This window comes from Ranitomeya imitator, chromosome 7 (assembly GCF_032444005.1).
Source record: "Ranitomeya imitator isolate aRanImi1 chromosome 7, aRanImi1.pri, whole genome shotgun sequence".
NCBI lineage: Eukaryota > Metazoa > Chordata > Amphibia > Anura > Dendrobatidae > Ranitomeya > Ranitomeya imitator.
The window spans coordinates 11,516,725-11,524,038 of NC_091288.1; positions in this window are offsets into that span (position 1 = coordinate 11,516,725).

Genomic DNA, 7,314 nt, shown 5'->3' on the forward strand with positions numbered 1-7,314 from the left:
ATAACAGAAAGCATGGAAAGTCAACTTCTAAAGCAGATAGATGAAGCTGCAACCCATAATGAGGTCCTGGTTATGGGGGACTTTAACTACCCGGATATTAACTGGGAAACAGAAACCTGTGAAACCCATAAAGGCAACAGGTTTCTGCTAATAACCAAGAAAAATTATCTTTCACAATTGGTGCAGAATCCAACCAGAGGAGCAGCACTTTTAGACCTAATACTATCTAATAGACCTGACAGAATAACAAATCTGCAGGTGGTTGGGCATTTAGGAAATAGCGACCACAATATTGTGCAGTTTCACCTGTCTTTCACTAGGGGGACTTGTCAGGGAGTCACAAAAACATTGAACTTTAGGAAGGCAAAGTTTGAACAGCTTAGAGATGCCCTTAATCTGGTAGACTGGGACAATATCCTCAGAAATGAGAATACAGATAATAAATGGGAAATGTTTAAGAACATCCTAAATAGGCAGTGTAAGCGGTTTATACCTTGTGGGAATAAAAGGACTAGAAATAGGAAAAACCCAATGTGGCTAAACAAAGAAGTAAGACAGGCAATTAACAGTAAAAAGAAAGCATTTGCACTACTAAAGCAGGATGGCACCATTGAAGCTCTAAAAAACTATAGGGAGAAAAATACTTTATCTAAAAAACTAATTAAAGCTGCCAAAAAGGAAACAGAGAAGCACATTGCTAAGGAGAGTAAAACTAATCCCAAACTGTTCTTCAACTATATCAATAGTAAAAGAATAAAAACTGAAAATGTAGGCCCCTTAAAAAATAGTGAGGAAAGAATGGTTGTAGATGACGAGGAAAAAGCTAACATATTAAACACCTTCTTCTCCACGGTATTCACGGTGGAAAATGAAATGCTAGGTGAAATCCCAAGAAACAATGAAAACCCTATATTAAGGGTCACCAATCTAACCCAAGAAGAGGTGCGAAACCGGCTAAATAAGATTAAAATAGATAAATCTCCGGGTCCGGATGGCATACACCCACGAGTACTAAGAGAACTAAGTAATGTAATAGATAAACCATTATTTCTTATTTTTAGTGACTCTATAGCGACAGGGTCTGTTCCGCAGGACTGGCGCATAGCAAATGTGGTGCCAAAATTCAAAAAGGGCTCTAAAAGTGAACCTGGAAATTATAGGCCAGTAAGTCTAACCTCTATTGTTGGTAAAATATTTGAAGGGTTTCTGAGGGATGTTATTCTGGATTATCTCAATGAGAATAACTGTTTAACTCCATATCAGCATGGGTTTATGAGAAATCGCTCCTGTCAAACCAATCTAATCAGTTTTTATGAAGAGGTAAGCTATAGACTGGACCACGGTGAGTCATTGGACGTGGTATATCTCGATTTTTCCAAAGCGTTTGATACCGTGCCGCACAAGAGGTTGGTACACAAAATGAGAATGCTTGGTCTGGGGGAAAATGTGTGTAAATGGGTTAGTAACTGGCTTAGTGATAGAAAGCAGAGGGTGGTTATAAATGGTATAGTCTCTAACTGGGTCGCTGTGACCAGTGGGGTACCGCAGGGGTCAGTATTGGGACCTGTTCTCTTCAACATATTCATTAATGATCTGGTAGAAGGTTTACACAGTAAAATATCGATATTTGCAGATGATACAAAACTATGTAAAGCAGTTAATACAAGAGAAGATAGTATTCTGCTACAGATGGATCTGGATAAGTTGGAAACTTGGGCTGAAAGGTGGCAGATGAGGTTTAACAATGATAAATGTAAGGTTATACACATGGGAAGAGGGAATCAATATCACCATTACACACTGAACGGGAAACCACTGGGTAAATCTGACAGGGAGAAGGACTTGGGGATCCTAGTTAATAATAAACTTACCTGGAGCAGCCAGTGCCAGGCAGCAGCTGCCAAGGCAAACAGGATCATGGGGTGCATTAAAAGAGGTCTGGATACACATGATGAGAGCATTATACTGCCTCTGTACAAATCCCTAGTTAGACCGCACATGGAGTACTGTGTCCAGTTTTGGGCACCGGTGCTCAGGAAGGATATAATGGAACTAGAGAGAGTACAAAGGAGGGCAACAAAATTAATAAGGGGGATGGGAGAACTACAATACCCAGATAGATTAGCGAAATTAGGATTATTTAGTCTAGAAAAAAGACGACTGAGGGGCGATCTAATAACCATGTATAAGTATATAAGGGGACAATACAAATATCTCGCTGAGGATCTGTTTATACCAAGGAAGGTGACGGGCACAAGGGGGCATTCTTTGCGTCTGGAGGAGAGAAGGTTTTTCCACCAACATAGAAGAGGATTCTTTACTGTTAGGGCAGTGAGAATCTGGAATTGCTTGCCTGAGGAGGTGGTGATGGCGAACTCAGTCGAGGGGTTCAAGAGAGGCCTGGATGTCTTCCTGGAGCAGAACAATATTGTATCATACAATTATTAGGTTCTGTAGAAGGACGTAGATCTGGGTATTTATTATGATGGAATATAGGCTGAACTGGATGGACAAATGTCTTTATTCGGCCTTACTAACTATGTTACTATGTTACTATGTTACTATGTTACAGTAGAGACTCCATAGTGTGACCGCTCTTACAGTAGAGACTCCACAGTGTGACCGCTCTTACAGTACAGACTCCACAGTGTGACCGCTCTTACAGTAGAGACTCCACAGTGTGACCGCTCTTACAGTAGAGACTCCACAATGTGACCGCTCTTACAGTACAGACTCCACAGTGTGACCGCTCTTACAGTAGAGACTCCACAATGTGACCGCTCTTACAGTACAGACTCCACAGTGTGACCGCTCTTACAGTACAGACTCCACAGTGTGACCGCTCTTACAGTACAGACTCCATAGTGTGACCGCTCTTACAGTACAGAGCTCTATAGTGTGACCGCTCTTACAGTAGAGACTTCACAGTGTGACCGCTCTTATACTAGAGACTCCACAGTGTGACCACTCTTAGAGTAGAGACTCCACAGTGTGACCGCTCTTACAGTACAGACTCCACAGTGTGACCGCTCTTACAGTACAGACTTCACGGTGTGACCGCTCTTACAGTAGAGACTCCACAGTGTGACCGCTCTTACAGTAGAGACTCCACAGTGTGACCGCTCTTACAGTACAGACTCCACAGTGTGACCGCTCTTACAGTAGAGACTCCACAGTGTGGCCGCTCTTACAGTACAGACTCCATAGTGTGACCGCTCTTACAGTACAGAGCTCTATAGTGTGACCGCTCTTACAGTACAGAGCTCTATAGTGTGACTGCTCTTACAGTAGAGACTCCACAATGTGACCGCTCTTACAGTAGAGACTCCACAGTGTGACCGCTCTTACAGTAGAGACTCCACAGTGTGACTGCTCTTACAGTACAGACTCCACAATGTGACCGCTCTTACAGTAGAGACTCCACAGTGTGACCGCTCTTACAGTAGAGACTCCACAATGTGACTGCTCTTACAGTACAGACTCCACAATGTGACCGCTCTTACAGTAGAGACTCCACAGTGTGACCGCTCTTACAGTACAGACTCCACAGTGTGACTGCTCTTACAGTAGAGACTCCACAGTGTGACCGCTCTTACAGTACAGACTCCACAGTGTGACTGCTCTTACAGTAGAGACTCCACAGTGTGATCGCTCTTACAGTACAGACTCCACAGTGTGACTGCTCTTACAGTACAGACTCCACAATGTGACCGCTCTTATAGTAGAGACTCCACAATGTGACCGCTCTTACAGTAGAGACTCCACAGTGTGACCGCTCTTACAGTACAGACTCCACAGTGTGACTGCTCTTACAGTACAGACTCCACAATGTGACTGCTCTTATAGTAGAGACTCCACAATGTGACCGCTCTTACAGTACAGACTCTACAGTGTGACCGCTCTTACAGTAGAGACTCCAATAGGTGACCACTCTTACAGTAGAGACTCCACAGTGTGACCGCTCTTAGGCTAGGTTCACATTGCGTGAGGGCAATCCATTTAGCGCATATGCTAGCGGATTGCGCTAACGCAATGTCCCAAAAGAGATCGCGTTTGGCAAGCAGCGTCCGCGGTCTGTCCGAAACTAACGGGACATCGCTAGCGCATGCCGAAAATGGCATGCGCTAGCGATGCGCTAGAGATCCGTTAGCACATTGCTGTCAATGGGTGCGCTAACGGATCCATTTCATGGCGTTAATTGCGACAATTTCGCCATGTAACGGAGTCCGCTAGCGTTAACCCATTAATGCAATGTGAACCTAGCCTTACAGTACAAACTCCACAGTGTGACCGCTCTTGGTGTAGAGACTCCACAGTGTGACCGCTCTTACAGTAGAGACTCCACAGTGTGACCGCTCTTACAGTACAGAACTCCACAGTGTGACCGCTCTTACAGTAGAGACTCCACAGTGTGACCGCTCTTACAGTAGAGACTCCATAGTGTGACCGCTCTTACAGTAGAGACTCCATAGTGTGACCGCTCTTACAGTAGAGACTCCACAGTGTGACCGCTCTTACAGTAGAGACTCCACAGTGTGACCGCTCTTAAAGTACAGAACTCTACTTACATCTGCCTACCAATGCAGCAAATAATAGCCTATTGTTGGGGTTCTGGTCGCCTGACCCCATAATCTCATACTGAGCACTTATTGATAACTTGTCCTGTCCTGGGGTCTTCATTATCATGTGGCCTGATAACCTCGTAATGCAGCTTTGAACTGCTTTTTCACAGCGGGGGACAAGTTCAGGAGGCAGAGAGTTATAAGGGGAGAAAAGGCTCCTAAGTGGAGAAAGGAGCGTAATTTTCTGATAATGTACATTACAAAGTTTCTGATATTTACTTACACTATTCAATTATACAAAGTTTTTGTGGTTGAAGGTTCAGTTCCCTTTTAAATTTGCCGCCTGCATAGCACGGCCAATGTAACACGTCCCCACTGGTGAAAAGGTCTGTAACTATGTGCCGAGTCGTCCATCGCACTCGCAGCTCGATCCCAGTACTAGCATTAATGTGAATAATCGACTTTGCCAACTTTGTAACTTTTGCTTTAGTATGTTGCAGAGCTTGTGACAACCTCGTGGGGGCTGACAACCTCGCGGGGGCTGACAACCTCACGGGGGCTGACAACCTCGCGGGGGCTGACTACCTCATGGGGCTGACAACCTTGCGGGGGCTGACTACCTCATGGGGCTGACAACCTCACGGGGGCTGACAACCTCGCGGGGGCTGACTACCTCATGGGGCTGACTACCTTGCGGGGGCTGACTACCTCATGGGGCTGACAACCTCGTGGGGCTGACTACCTCGCGGAAGCTGACTACCTCATGGGGCTGACAACCTCGCGGGGGCTGACTACCTCATGGGGCTGACAACCTCGCGGGGGCTGACAACCTCGTGGGGGCTGACAACCTCGCGGGGGCTGACAACCTCACGGGGGCTGACAACCTCGCGGGGGCTGACTACCTCATGGGGCTGACAACCTTGCGGGGGCTGACTACCTCATGGGGCTGACAACCTCACGGGGGCTGACAACCTCGCGGGGGCTGACTACCTCATGGGGCTGACAACCTTGCGGGGGCTGACTACCTCACGGGGGCTGACAACCTTGCGGGGGCTGACTACCTCATGGGGCTGACAACCTTGCGGGGGCTGACTACCTCATGGGGCTGACAACCTCGTGGGGCTGACAACCTCGCGGGGGCTGACAACCTCATGGGGGCTGACAACCTCGCGGGGGCTGACTACCTCATGGGGCTGACAACCTCGTGGGGCTGACAACCTCGCGGGGGCTGACAACCTCGTGGGGCTGACAACCTCGCGGGGGCTGACTACCTCATGGGGCTGACAACCTCGCGGGGGCTGACTACCTCATGGGGCTGACAACCTCGCGGGGGCTGACTACCTCATGGGGCTGACAACCTCGCGGGGGCTGACTACCTCATGGGGCTGACAACCTCATGGGGCTGACAACCTCGCGGGGGCTGACTACCTCATGGGGCTGACAACCTCGTGGGGCTGACAACCTCGCGGGGGCTGACTACCTCATGGGGCTGACAACCTCGCAGGGGCTGACAACCTCGCAGGGGCTGACAACCTCATGGGGGCTGACAACCTCGCGGGGGCTGACTACCTCATGGGGCTGACAACCTCGTGGGGCTGACAACCTCATGGGGCTGACAACCTCGTGGGGCTGACAACCTCGCGGGGGCTGACAACCTCGTGGGGCTGACAACCTCGCGGGGGCTGACTACCTCATGGGGCTGACAACCTCGCGGGGGCTGACTACCTCATGGGGCTGACAACCTCGCGGGGGCTGACAACCTCGCGGGGGCTGACAACCTCATGGGGGCTGACAACCTCGCGGGGGCTGACTACCTCATGGGGCTGACAACCTCGTGGGGCTGACAACCTCATGGGGCTGACAACCTCGCAGGGGCTGACAACCTCGCAGGGGCTGACAACCTCATGGGGGCTGACAACCTCGCGGGGGCTGACTACCTCATGGGGCTGACAACCTCGTGGGGCTGACAACCTCATGGGGCTGACAACCTCGTGGGGCTGACAACCTCGCGGGGGCTGACAACCTCGTGGGGCTGACAACCTCGCGGGGGCTGACTACCTCATGGGGCTGACAACCTCGCGGGGGCTGACTACCTCATGGGGCTGACAACCTCGCGGGGGCTGACAACCTCGCGGGGGCTGACAACCTCATGGGGGCTGACAACCTCGCGGGGGCTGACTACCTCATGGGGCTGACAACCTCGCGGGGGCTGACTACCTCATGGGGCTGACAACCTCGTGGGGCTGACAACCTCGCGGGGGCTGACTACCTCATGGGGCTGACAACCTCGTGGGGCTGACAACCTCGTTGGGGCTGTGATGGTAGTCAGACGGCTTTTCCTCCAACTGATGAAGCTCGCCTTTATAGACTTTTCTACAACTTAACAGAGGAGGACGATTCAAGGTCATTGCTCCTTCTGGGGGACATCTATAGTGTACGGTCAGATCCGGGGGTCTGCCGCTGGAGGAGGGGTCCAGCTGAGGTCCACTATCGACGTGCGGGCCAGAATTGAGCTGTACTGTACAACCTGTTCCCGGGCAGCTCCTCCGCTCTTCCCTGATCTCTCCTTAATGTCTTTAGCTCCTCTCCCCAATATCGGATTCCTGAGTTTTAGATGTGACGCGATAGAGATTCAGTAAGGAACAGAGGAAAATGAATCTCCGGGAAAGGGACATAATATTCATTGTCTGTTCCGAGAGAGAACTGGATCCCGGGATACGAAAAGTCAAAAGCACAAACTGGAATCTGCTGC